General features: G+C 43.2%; 12 non-coding genes across 12 annotated transcripts; all 12 read left to right on the forward strand.

The window, feature by feature from the left end:
* Positions 1–208: 208 nt before the first annotated feature.
* On the forward strand, positions 209–280 carry TRNAD-GUC (transfer RNA aspartic acid (anticodon GUC)). The gene has a single exon. It is a non-coding gene; the product is annotated as a tRNA-Asp (tRNA).
* A 1,083-nt stretch (positions 281–1,363) lies between these two features.
* TRNAD-GUC (transfer RNA aspartic acid (anticodon GUC)) lies at positions 1,364–1,435 on the forward strand. Its single transcript has one exon. It is a non-coding gene; the product is annotated as a tRNA-Asp (tRNA).
* Positions 1,436–2,517: 1,082 nt separating this feature from the next.
* TRNAD-GUC (transfer RNA aspartic acid (anticodon GUC)) lies at positions 2,518–2,589 on the forward strand. The gene has a single exon. It is a non-coding gene; the product is annotated as a tRNA-Asp (tRNA).
* Positions 2,590–3,672: 1,083 nt separating this feature from the next.
* On the forward strand, positions 3,673–3,744 carry TRNAD-GUC (transfer RNA aspartic acid (anticodon GUC)). Its single transcript has one exon. It is a non-coding gene; the product is annotated as a tRNA-Asp (tRNA).
* Positions 3,745–4,826: 1,082 nt separating this feature from the next.
* TRNAD-GUC (transfer RNA aspartic acid (anticodon GUC)) lies at positions 4,827–4,898 on the forward strand. Its single transcript has one exon. It is a non-coding gene; the product is annotated as a tRNA-Asp (tRNA).
* Positions 4,899–5,981: 1,083 nt separating this feature from the next.
* TRNAD-GUC (transfer RNA aspartic acid (anticodon GUC)) lies at positions 5,982–6,053 on the forward strand. Its single transcript has one exon. It is a non-coding gene; the product is annotated as a tRNA-Asp (tRNA).
* Positions 6,054–7,135: 1,082 nt separating this feature from the next.
* Positions 7,136–7,207, forward strand: TRNAD-GUC (transfer RNA aspartic acid (anticodon GUC)). Its single transcript has one exon. It is a non-coding gene; the product is annotated as a tRNA-Asp (tRNA).
* Positions 7,208–8,290: 1,083 nt separating this feature from the next.
* On the forward strand, positions 8,291–8,362 carry TRNAD-GUC (transfer RNA aspartic acid (anticodon GUC)). The gene has a single exon. It is a non-coding gene; the product is annotated as a tRNA-Asp (tRNA).
* A 1,083-nt stretch (positions 8,363–9,445) lies between these two features.
* Positions 9,446–9,517, forward strand: TRNAD-GUC (transfer RNA aspartic acid (anticodon GUC)). Its single transcript has one exon. It is a non-coding gene; the product is annotated as a tRNA-Asp (tRNA).
* Positions 9,518–10,600: 1,083 nt separating this feature from the next.
* TRNAD-GUC (transfer RNA aspartic acid (anticodon GUC)) lies at positions 10,601–10,672 on the forward strand. The gene has a single exon. It is a non-coding gene; the product is annotated as a tRNA-Asp (tRNA).
* A 1,083-nt stretch (positions 10,673–11,755) lies between these two features.
* On the forward strand, positions 11,756–11,827 carry TRNAD-GUC (transfer RNA aspartic acid (anticodon GUC)). Its single transcript has one exon. It is a non-coding gene; the product is annotated as a tRNA-Asp (tRNA).
* A 1,083-nt stretch (positions 11,828–12,910) lies between these two features.
* Positions 12,911–12,982, forward strand: TRNAD-GUC (transfer RNA aspartic acid (anticodon GUC)). Its single transcript has one exon. It is a non-coding gene; the product is annotated as a tRNA-Asp (tRNA).
* The last annotated feature ends 344 nt before the right edge of the window (positions 12,983–13,326 follow it).

Genomic DNA, 13,326 nt, shown 5'->3' on the forward strand with positions numbered 1-13,326 from the left:
TGGTCTCAGTGGTGTCAGATTAATAGTGAATAACGAGCACAGGGATGTGGGGGCATAGCATAGTTACCAAAACAAAGACCACTCTCGGCATCGGACACGCCATACAGACCCATTCCACATATATGCCATTTACACAATGCACTCAGGCCACACATGCGCCGCCGCTAGGCCTGCTCCACGCAACTCACACAGCCGTGGTATCAGCAGGTCGTCGTTAGTATAGTGGAGAGTATCCCCGCCTGTCACGCGGGAGACCGGGGTTCGATTCCCCGACGGGGAGAATTGTCACTTTTAGACACATCAATAACCAGAATTATAAAACAAGACTCTTTCTTTTCACTTTGGGCGGTGTAATGTTTTCTGTATGACGCTGTCCAATCAGCTTCTGCACTCTTCCCTGTCCAGCAACACAGTGTGATCTTATAGTATACAGCTTTCATTCCCAATTCTGTATTCAACTGGCTATATCTCAGGCTCTGTCACAGCTAGAACTGTGATTCTACTGTCATATGAAAGATTGGAATCTCCCCTTTCATATGCCACCAGAACCGCGGTTCTAGGTCGTCCACAGCCCGAGATATGGCTGTTTGAATGGATCCCCCTTCCCTCTAGACTGTCTCCTAATGCTGTGAAACAGCATCCTGCTGATAGGACAGAGTCAGAGGCTGGGAGGAAGCCCCACCTCAGGAGAATCGCTGCTGTTACCTCCCAGTTGTCTTATAAATCCTCATTTACATATTTAGAAAAAAGCTCATAACTTTTGAAATAATAAACGTTTTGGGACACAATTTTCACTAGTATTATCAGTGTGACAGCGCCTATCAAATTAGCTAGGAGATAGGGAAGTACAAGTGACAGAGCCTATTTAAATAGGACGAAATTGCAGTACCAGGATTATTATCTGTCTTACAAGCAGATACATTTAGAAAAATGCTAATTTTCTCTACAATTTTCTCTACGATTCGGATTGTATCGACCACATTTTACCACTTACATAAAGTACAATGTGTCACGAGAAAACAATCTCAGAATGCTTGGATAAATAAAAGAATTCCAAAGTTATTACCACATAAAGAGAAGACAATATGTCATTGCCATATTTATTCATTTTCCTATCATAGGGGGGCACACTAATCTGTATTAGAGTTGTTGAATGGTCTCAGTGGTGTCAGATTAATAGTGAATAACGAGCACAGGGATGTGGGGGGCATAGCATAGTTACCAAAACAAAGACCACTCTCGGCATCGGACACGCCATACAGACCCATTCCACATATATGCCATTTACACAATGCACTCAGGCCACACATGCGCCGCCGCTAGGCCTGCTCCACGCAACTCACACAGCCGTGGTATCAGCAGGTCCTCGTTAGTATAGTGGAGAGTATCCCCGCCTGTCACGCGGGAGACCGGGGTTCGATTCCCCGACGGGGAGAATTGTCACTTTTAGACACATCAATAACCAGAATTATAAAACAAGACTCTTTCTTTTCACTTTGGGCGGTGTAATGTTTTCTGTATGACGCTGTCCAATCAGCTTCTGCACCCTTCCCTGTCCAGCAACACAGTGTGATCTTATAGTATACAGCTTTCATTCCCAATTCTGTATTCAACTGGCTATATCTCAGGCTCTGTCACAGCTAGAACTGTGATTCTACTGTCATATGAAAGATTGGAATCTCCCCTTTCATATGCCATCAGAACCGCGGTTCTAGGTCGTCCACAGCCCGAGATATGGCTGTTTGAATGGATCCCCCTTCCCTCTAGACTGTCTCCTAATGCTGTGAAACAGCATCCTGCTGATAGGACAGAGTCAGAGGCTGGGAGGAAGCCCCACCTCAGGAGAATCGCTGCTGTTACCTCCCAGTTGTCTTATAAATCCTCATTTACATATTTAGAAAAAAGCTCATAACTTTTGAAATAATAAACGTTTTGGGACACAATTTTCACTAGTATTATCAGTGTGACAGCGCCTATCAAATTAGCTAGGAGATAGGGAAGTACAAGTGACAGAGCCTCTTTAAATAGGACGAAATTGCAGTACCAGGATTATTATCTGTCTTACAAGCAGATACATTTAGAAAAATGCTAATTTTCTCTACAATTTTCTCTACGATTCGGATTGTATCGACCACATTTTACCACTTACATAAAGTACAATGTGTCACAAGAAAACAATCTCAGAATGCTTGGATAAATAAAAGAATTCCAAAGTTATTACCACATAAAGAGAAGACAATATGTCATTGCCATATTTATTCATTTTCCTATCATATGGGGGCACACTAATCTGTATTAGAGTTGTTGAATGGTCTCAGTGGTGTCAGATTAATAGTGAATAACGAGCACAGGGATGTGGGGGCATAGCATAGTTACCAAAACAAAGACCACTCTCGGCATCGGACACGCCATACAGACCCATTCCACATATATGCCATTTACACAATGCACTCAGGCCACACATGCGCCGCCGCTAGGCCTGCTCCACGCAACTCACACAGCCGTGGTATCAGCAGGTCGTCGTTAGTATAGTGGAGAGTATCCCCGCCTGTCACGCGGGAGACCGGGGTTCGATTCCCCGACGGGGAGAATTGTCACTTTTAGACACATCAATAACCAGAATTATAAAACAAGACTCTTTCTTTTCACTTTGGGCGGTGTAATGTTTTCTGTATGACGCTGTCCAATCAGCTTCTGCACTCTTCCCTGTCCAGCAACACAGTGTGATCTTATAGTATACAGCTTTCATTCCCAATTCTGTATTCAACTGGCTATATCTCAGGCTCTGTCACAGCTAGAACTGTGATTCTACTGTCATATGAAAGATTGGAATCTCCCCTTTCATATGCCACCAGAACCGCGGTTCTAGGTCGTCCACAGCCCGAGATATGGCTGTTTGAATGGATCCCCCTTCCCTCTAGACTGTCTCCTAATGCTGTGAAACAGCATCCTGCTGATAGGACAGAGTCAGAGGCTGGGAGGAAGCCCCACCTCAGGAGAATCGCTGCTGTTACCTCCCAGTTGTCTTATAAATCCTCATTTACATATTTAGAAAAAAGCTCATAACTTTTGAAATAATAAACGTTTTGGGACACAATTTTCACTAGTATTATCAGTGTGACAGCGCCTATCAAATTAGCTAGGAGATAGGGAAGTACAAGTGACAGAGCCTATTTAAATAGGACGAAATTGCAGTACCAGGATTATTATCTGTCTTACAAGCAGATACATTTAGAAAAATGCTAATTTTCTCTACAATTTTCTCTACGATTCGGATTGTATCGACCACATTTTACCACTTACATAAAGTACAATGTGTCACGAGAAAACAATCTCAGAATGCTTGGATAAATAAAAGAATTCCAAAGTTATTACCACATAAAGAGAAGACAATATGTCATTGCCATATTTATTCATTTTCCTATCATAGGGGGGCACACTAATCTGTATTAGAGTTGTTGAATGGTCTCAGTGGTGTCAGATTAATAGTGAATAACGAGCACAGGGATGTGGGGGGCATAGCATAGTTACCAAAACAAAGACCACTCTCGGCATCGGACACGCCATACAGACCCATTCCACATATATGCCATTTACACAATGCACTCAGGCCACACATGCGCCGCCGCTAGGCCTGCTCCACGCAACTCACACAGCCGTGGTATCAGCAGGTCCTCGTTAGTATAGTGGAGAGTATCCCCGCCTGTCACGCGGGAGACCGGGGTTCGATTCCCCGACGGGGAGAATTGTCACTTTTAGACACATCAATAACCAGAATTATAAAACAAGACTCTTTCTTTTCACTTTGGGCGGTGTAATGTTTTCTGTATGACGCTGTCCAATCAGCTTCTGCACCCTTCCCTGTCCAGCAACACAGTGTGATCTTATAGTATACAGCTTTCATTCCCAATTCTGTATTCAACTGGCTATATCTCAGGCTCTGTCACAGCTAGAACTGTGATTCTACTGTCATATGAAAGATTGGAATCTCCCCTTTCATATGCCACCAGAACCGCGGTTCTAGGTCGTCCACAGCCCGAGATATGGCTGTTTGAATGGATCCCCCTTCCCTCTAGACTGTCTCCTAATGCTGTGAAACAGCATCCTGCTGATAGGACAGAGTCAGAGGCTGGGAGGAAGCCCCACCTCAGGAGAATCGCTGCTGTTACCTCCCAGTTGTCTTATAAATCCTCATTTACATATTTAGAAAAAAGCTCATAACTTTTGAAATAATAAACGTTTTGGGACACAATTTTCACTAGTATTATCAGTGTGACAGCGCCTATCAAATTAGCTAGGAGATAGGGAAGTACAAGTGACAGAGCCTATTTAAATAGGACGAAATTGCAGTACCAGGATTATTATCTGTCTTACAAGCAGATACATTTAGAAAAATGCTAATTTTCTCTACAATTTTCTCTACGATTCGGATTGTATCGACCACATTTTACCACTTACATAAAGTACAATGTGTCACGAGAAAACAATCTCAGAATGCTTGGATAAATAAAAGAATTCCAAAGTTATTACCACATAAAGAGAAGACAATATGTCATTGCCATATTTATTCATTTTCCTATCATAGGGGGGCACACTAATCTGTATTAGAGTTGTTGAATGGTCTCAGTGGTGTCAGATTAATAGTGAATAACGAGCACAGGGATGTGGGGGCATAGCATAGTTACCAAAACAAAGACCACTCTCGGCATCGGACACGCCATACAGACCCATTCCACATATATGCAATTTACACAATGCACTCAGGCCACACATGCGCCGCCGCTAGGCCTGCTCCACGCAACTCACACAGCCGTGGTATCAGCAGGTCCTCGTTAGTATAGTGGAGAGTATCCCCGCCTGTCACGCGGGAGACCGGGGTTCGATTCCCCGACGGGGAGAATTGTCACTTTTAGACACATCAATAACCAGAATTATAAAACAAGACTCTTTCTTTTCACTTTGGGCGGTGTAATGTTTTCTGTATGACGCTGTCCAATCAGCTTCTGCACCCTTCCCTGTCCAGCAACACAGTGTGATCTTATAGTATACAGCTTTCATTCCCAATTCTGTATTCAACTGGCTATATCTCAGGCTCTGTCACAGCTAGAACTGTGATTCTACTGTCATATGAAAGATTGGAATCTCCCCTTTCATATGCCACCAGAACCGCGGTTCTAGGTCGTCCACAGCCCGAGATATGGCTGTTTGAATGGATCCCCCTTCCCTCTAGACTGTCTCCTAATGCTGTGAAACAGCATCCTGCTGATAGGACAGAGTCAGAGGCTGGGAGGAAGCCCCACCTCAGGAGAATCGCTGCTGTTACCTCCCAGTTGTCTTATAAATCCTCATTTACATATTTAGAAAAAAGCTCATAACTTTTGAAATAATAAACGTTTTGGGACACAATTTTCACTAGTATTATCAGTGTGACAGCGCCTATCAAATTAGCTAGGAGATAGGGAAGTACAAGTGACAGAGCCTATTTAAATAGGACGAAATTGCAGTACCAGGATTATTATCTGTCTTACAAGCAGATACATTTAGAAAAATGCTAATTTTCTCTACAATTTTCTCTACGATTCGGATTGTATCGACCACATTTTACCACTTACATAAAGTACAATGTGTCACGAGAAAACAATCTCAGAATGCTTGGATAAATAAAAGAATTCCAAAGTTATTACCACATAAAGAGAAGACAATATGTCATTGCCATATTTATTCATTTTCCTATCATAGGGGGGCACACTAATCTGTATTAGAGTTGTTGAATGGTCTCAGTGGTGTCAGATTAATAGTGAATAACGAGCACAGGGATGTGGGGGGCATAGCATAGTTACCAAAACAAAGACCACTCTCGGCATCGGACACGCCATACAGACCCATTCCACATATATGCCATTTACACAATGCACTCAGGCCACACATGCGCCGCCGCTAGGCCTGCTCCACGCAACTCACACAGCCGTGGTATCAGCAGGTCCTCGTTAGTATAGTGGAGAGTATCCCCGCCTGTCACGCGGGAGACCGGGGTTCGATTCCCCGACGGGGAGAATTGTCACTTTTAGACACATCAATAACCAGAATTATAAAACAAGACTCTTTCTTTTCACTTTGGGCGGTGTAATGTTTTCTGTATGACGCTGTCCAATCAGCTTCTGCACCCTTCCCTGTCCAGCAACACAGTGTGATCTTATAGTATACAGCTTTCATTCCCAATTCTGTATTCAACTGGCTATATCTCAGGCTCTGTCACAGCTAGAACTGTGATTCTACTGTCATATGAAAGATTGGAATCTCCCCTTTCATATGCCACCAGAACCGCGGTTCTAGGTCGTCCACAGCCCGAGATATGGCTGTTTGAATGGATCCCCCTTCCCTCTAGACTGTCTCCTAATGCTGTGAAACAGCATCCTGCTGATAGGACAGAGTCAGAGGCTGGGAGGAAGCCCCACCTCAGGAGAATCGCTGCTGTTACCTCCCAGTTGTCTTATAAATCCTCATTTACATATTTAGAAAAAAGCTCATAACTTTTGAAATAATAAACGTTTTGGGACACAATTTTCACTAGTATTATCAGTGTGACAGCGCCTATCAAATTAGCTAGGAGATAGGGAAGTACAAGTGACAGAGCCTATTTAAATAGGACGAAATTGCAGTACCAGGATTATTATCTGTCTTACAAGCAGATACATTTAGAAAAATGCTAATTTTCTCTACAATTTTCTCTACGATTCGGATTGTATCGACCACATTTTACCACTTACATAAAGTACAATGTGTCACGAGAAAACAATCTCAGAATGCTTGGATAAATAAAAGAATTCCAAAGTTATTACCACATAAAGAGAAGACAATATGTCATTGCCATATTTATTCATTTTCCTATCATAGGGGGGCACACTAATCTGTATTAGAGTTGTTGAATGGTCTCAGTGGTGTCAGATTAATAGTGAATAACGAGCACAGGGATGTGGGGGCATAGCATAGTTACCAAAACAAAGACCACTCTCGGCATCGGACACGCCATACAGACCCATTCCACATATATGCCATTTACACAATGCACTCAGGCCACACATGCGCCGCCGCTAGGCCTGCTCCACGCAACTCACACAGCCGTGGTATCAGCAGGTCCTCGTTAGTATAGTGGAGAGTATCCCCGCCTGTCACGCGGGAGACCGGGGTTCGATTCCCCGACGGGGAGAATTGTCACTTTTAGACACATCAATAACCAGAATTATAAAACAAGACTCTTTCTTTTCACTTTGGGCGGTGTAATGTTTTCTGTATGACGCTGTCCAATCAGCTTCTGCACCCTTCCCTGTCCAGCAACACAGTGTGATCTTATAGTATACAGCTTTCATTCCCAATTCTGTATTCAACTGGCTATATCTCAGGCTCTGTCACAGCTAGAACTGTGATTCTACTGTCATATGAAAGATTGGAATCTCCCCTTTCATATGCCACCAGAACCGCGGTTCTAGGTCGTCCACAGCCCGAGATATGGCTGTTTGAATGGATCCCCCTTCCCTCTAGACTGTCTCCTAATGCTGTGAAACAGCATCCTGCTGATAGGACAGAGTCAGAGGCTGGGAGGAAGCCCCACCTCAGGAGAATCGCTGCTGTTACCTCCCAGTTGTCTTATAAATCCTCATTTACATATTTAGAAAAAAGCTCATAACTTTTGAAATAATAAACGTTTTGGGACACAATTTTCACTAGTATTATCAGTGTGACAGCGCCTATCAAATTAGCTAGGAGATAGGGAAGTACAAGTGACAGAGCCTATTTAAATAGGACGAAATTGCAGTACCAGGATTATTATCTGTCTTACAAGCAGATACATTTAGAAAAATGCTAATTTTCTCTACAATTTTCTCTACGATTCGGATTGTATCGACCACATTTTACCACTTACATAAAGTACAATGTGTCACGAGAAAACAATCTCAGAATGCTTGGATAAATAAAAGAATTCCAAAGTTATTACCACATAAAGAGAAGACAATATGTCATTGCCATATTTATTCATTTTCCTATCATAGGGGGGCACACTAATCTGTATTAGAGTTGTTGAATGGTCTCAGTGGTGTCAGATTAATAGTGAATAACGAGCACAGGGATGTGGGGGGCATAGCATAGTTACCAAAACAAAGACCACTCTCGGCATCGGACACGCCATACAGACCCATTCCACATATATGCCATTTACACAATGCACTCAGGCCACACATGCGCCGCCGCTAGGCCTGCTCCACGCAACTCACACAGCCGTGGTATCAGCAGGTCCTCGTTAGTATAGTGGAGAGTATCCCCGCCTGTCACGCGGGAGACCGGGGTTCGATTCCCCGACGGGGAGAATTGTCACTTTTAGACACATCAATAACCAGAATTATAAAACAAGACTCTTTCTTTTCACTTTGGGCGGTGTAATGTTTTCTGTATGACGCTGTCCAATCAGCTTCTGCACCCTTCCCTGTCCAGCAACACAGTGTGATCTTATAGTATACAGCTTTCATTCCCAATTCTGTATTCAACTGGCTATATCTCAGGCTCTGTCACAGCTAGAACTGTGATTCTACTGTCATATGAAAGATTGGAATCTCCCCTTTCATATGCCACCAGAACCGCGGTTCTAGGTCGTCCACAGCCCGAGATATGGCTGTTTGAATGGATCCCCCTTCCCTCTAGACTGTCTCCTAATGCTGTGAAACAGCATCCTGCTGATAGGACAGAGTCAGAGGCTGGGAGGAAGCCCCACCTCAGGAGAATCGCTGCTGTTACCTCCCAGTTGTCTTATAAATCCTCATTTACATATTTAGAAAAAAGCTCATAACTTTTGAAATAATAAACGTTTTGGGACACAATTTTCACTAGTATTATCAGTGTGACAGCGCCTATCAAATTAGCTAGGAGATAGGGAAGTACAAGTGACAGAGCCTATTTAAATAGGACGAAATTGCAGTACCAGGATTATTATCTGTCTTACAAGCAGATACATTTAGAAAAATGCTAATTTTCTCTACAATTTTCTCTACGATTCGGATTGTATCGACCACATTTTACCACTTACATAAAGTACAATGTGTCACGAGAAAACAATCTCAGAATGCTTGGATAAATAAAAGAATTCCAAAGTTATTACCACATAAAGAGAAGACAATATGTCATTGCCATATTTATTCATTTTCCTATCATAGGGGGGCACACTAATCTGTATTAGAGTTGTTGAATGGTCTCAGTGGTGTCAGATTAATAGTGAATAACGAGCACAGGGATGTGGGGGGCATAGCATAGTTACCAAAACAAAGACCACTCTCGGCATCGGACACGCCATACAGACCCATTCCACATATATGCCATTTACACAATGCACTCAGGCCACACATGCGCCGCCGCTAGGCCTGCTCCACGCAACTCACACAGCCGTGGTATCAGCAGGTCCTCGTTAGTATAGTGGAGAGTATCCCCGCCTGTCACGCGGGAGACCGGGGTTCGATTCCCCGACGGGGAGAATTGTCACTTTTAGACACATCAATAACCAGAATTATAAAACAAGACTCTTTCTTTTCACTTTGGGCGGTGTAATGTTTTCTGTATGACGCTGTCCAATCAGCTTCTGCACCCTTCCCTGTCCAGCAACACAGTGTGATCTTATAGTATACAGCTTTCATTCCCAATTCTGTATTCAACTGGCTATATCTCAGGCTCTGTCACAGCTAGAACTGTGATTCTACTGTCATATGAAAGATTGGAATCTCCCCTTTCATATGCCACCAGAACCGCGGTTCTAGGTCGTCCACAGCCCGAGATATGGCTGTTTGAATGGATCCCCCTTCCCTCTAGACTGTCTCCTAATGCTGTGAAACAGCATCCTGCTGATAGGACAGAGTCAGAGGCTGGGAGGAAGCCCCACCTCAGGAGAATCGCTGCTGTTACCTCCCAGTTGTCTTATAAATCCTCATTTACATATTTAGAAAAAAGCTCATAACTTTTGAAATAATAAACGTTTTGGGACACAATTTTCACTAGTATTATCAGTGTGACAGCGCCTATCAAATTAGCTAGGAGATAGGGAAGTACAAGTGACAGAGCCTATTTAAATAGGACGAAATTGCAGTACCAGGATTATTATCTGTCTTACAAGCAGATACATTTAGAAAAATGCTAATTTTCTCTACAATTTTCTCTACGATTCGGATTGTATCGACCACATTTTACCACTTACATAAAGTACAATGTGTCACGAGAAAACAATCTCAGAATGCTTGGATAAATAAAAGAATTCCAAAGTTATTACCACATAAAGAGAAGACAATATGTCATTGCCATATTTATTCATTTTCCTATCATAGGGGGGCACACTAATCTGTATTAGAGTTGTTGAATGGTCTCAGTGGTGTCAGATTAATAGTGAATAACGAGCACAGGGATGTGGGGGGCATAGCATAGTTACCAAAACAAAGACCACTCTCGGCATCGGACACGCCATACAGACCCATTCCACATATATGCCATTTACACAATGCACTCAGGCCACACATGCGCCGCCGCTAGGCCTGCTCCACGCAACTCACACAGCCGTGGTATCAGCAGGTCCTCGTTAGTATAGTGGAGAGTATCCCCGCCTGTCACGCGGGAGACCGGGGTTCGATTCCCCGACGGGGAGAATTGTCACTTTTAGACACATCAATAACCAGAATTATAAAACAAGACTCTTTCTTTTCACTTTGGGCGGTGTAATGTTTTCTGTATGACGCTGTCCAATCAGCTTCTGCACCCTTCCCTGTCCAGCAACACAGTGTGATCTTATAGTATACAGCTTTCATTCCCAATTCTGTATTCAACTGGCTATATCTCAGGCTCTGTCACAGCTAGAACTGTGATTCTACTGTCATATGAAAGATTGGAATCTCCCCTTTCATATGCCACCAGAACCGCGGTTCTAGGTCGTCCACAGCCCGAGATATGGCTGTTTGAATGGATCCCCCTTCCCTCTAGACTGTCTCCTAATGCTGTGAAACAGCATCCTGCTGATAGGACAGAGTCAGAGGCTGGGAGGAAGCCCCACCTCAGGAGAATCGCTGCTGTTACCTCCCAGTTGTCTTATAAATCCTCATTTACATATTTAGAAAAAAGCTCATAACTTTTGAAATAATAAACGTTTTGGGACACAATTTTCACTAGTATTATCAGTGTGACAGCGCCTATCAAATTAGCTAGGAGATAGGGAAGTACAAGTGACAGAGCCTATTTAAATAGGACGAAATTGCAGTACCAGGATTATTATCTGTCTTACAAGCAGATACATTTAGAAAAATGCTAATTTTCTCTACAATTTTCTCTACGATTCGGATTGTATCGACCACATTTTACCACTTACATAAAGTACAATGTGTCACGAGAAAACAATCTCAGAATGCTTGGATAAATAAAAGAATTCCAAAGTTATTACCACATAAAGAGAAGACAATATGTCATTGCCATATTTATTCATTTTCCTATCATAGGGGGGCACACTAATCTGTATTAGAGTTGTTGAATGGTCTCAGTGGTGTCAGATTAATAGTGAATAACGAGCACAGGGATGTGGGGGGCATAGCATAGTTACCAAAACAAAGACCACTCTCGGCATCGGACACGCCATACAGACCCATTCCACATATATGCCATTTACACAATGCACTCAGGCCACACATGCGCCGCCGCTAGGCCTGCTCCACGCAACTCACACAGCCGTGGTATCAGCAGGTCCTCGTTAGTATAGTGGAGAGTATCCCCGCCTGTCACGCGGGAGACCGGGGTTCGATTCCCCGACGGGGAGAATTGTCACTTTTAGACACATCAATAACCAGAATTATAAAACAAGACTCTTTCTTTTCACTTTGGGCGGTGTAATGTTTTCTGTATGACGCTGTCCAATCAGCTTCTGCACCCTTCCCTGTCCAGCAACACAGTGTGATCTTATAGTATACAGCTTTCATTCCCAATTCTGTATTCAACTGGCTATATCTCAGGCTCTGTCACAGCTAGAACTGTGATTCTACTGTCATATGAAAGATTGGAATCTCCCCTTTCATATGCCACCAGAACCGCGGTTCTAGGTCGTCCACAGCCCGAGATATGGCTGTTTGAATGGATCCCCCTTCCCTCTAGACTGTCTCCTAATGCTGTGAAACAGCATCCTGCTGATAGGACAGAGTCAGAGGCTGGGAGGAAGCCCCACCTCAGGAGAATCGCTGCTGTTACCTCCCAGTTGTCTTATAAATCCTCATTTACATATTTAGAAAAAAGCTCATAACTTTTGAAATAATAAACGTTTTGGGACACAATTTTCACTAGTATTATCAGTGTGACAGCGCCTATCAAATTAGCTAGGAGATAGGGAAGTACAAGTGACAGAGCCTATTTAAATAGGACGAAATTGCAGTACCAGGATTATTATCTGTCTTACAAGCAGATACATTTAGAAAAATGCTAATTTTCTCTACAATTTTCTCTACGATTCGGATTGTATCGACCACATTTTACCACTTACATAAAGTACAATGTGTCACGAGAAAACAATCTCAGAATGCTTGGATAAATAAAAGAATTCCAAAGTTATTACCACATAAAGAGAAGACAATATGTCATTGCCATATTTATTCATTTTCCTATCATAGGGGGGCACACTAATCTGTATTAGAGTTGTTGAATGGTCTCAGTGGTGTCAGATTAATAGTGAATAACGAGCACAGGGATGTGGGGGGCATAGCATAGTTACCAAAACAAAGACCACTCTCGGCATCGGACACGCCATACAGACCCATTCCACATATATGCCATTTACACAATGCACTCAGGCCACACATGCGCCGCCGCTAGGCCTGCTCCACGCAACTCACACAGCCGTGGTATCAGCAGGTCCTCGTTAGTATAGTGGAGAGTATCCCCGCCTGTCACGCGGGAGACCGGGGTTCGATTCCCCGACGGGGAGAATTGTCACTTTTAGACACATCAATAACCAGAATTATAAAACAAGACTCTTTCTTTTCACTTTGGGCGGTGTAATGTTTTCTGTATGACGCTGTCCAATCAGCTTCTGCACCCTTCCCTGTCCAGCAACACAGTGTGATCTTATAGTATACAGCTTTCATTCCCAATTCTGTATTCAACTGGCTATATCTCAGGCTCTGTCACAGCTAGAACTGTGATTCTACTGTCATATGAAAGATTGGAATCTCCCCTTTCATATGCCACCAGAACCGCGGTTCTAGGTCGTCCACAGCCCGAGATATGGCTGTTTGAATGGATCCCCCTTCCCTCTAGACTGTCTCCTAA

This window comes from Rhinoderma darwinii, unplaced genomic scaffold, assembly GCF_050947455.1.
Source record: "Rhinoderma darwinii isolate aRhiDar2 unplaced genomic scaffold, aRhiDar2.hap1 Scaffold_938, whole genome shotgun sequence".
NCBI lineage: Eukaryota > Metazoa > Chordata > Amphibia > Anura > Rhinodermatidae > Rhinoderma > Rhinoderma darwinii.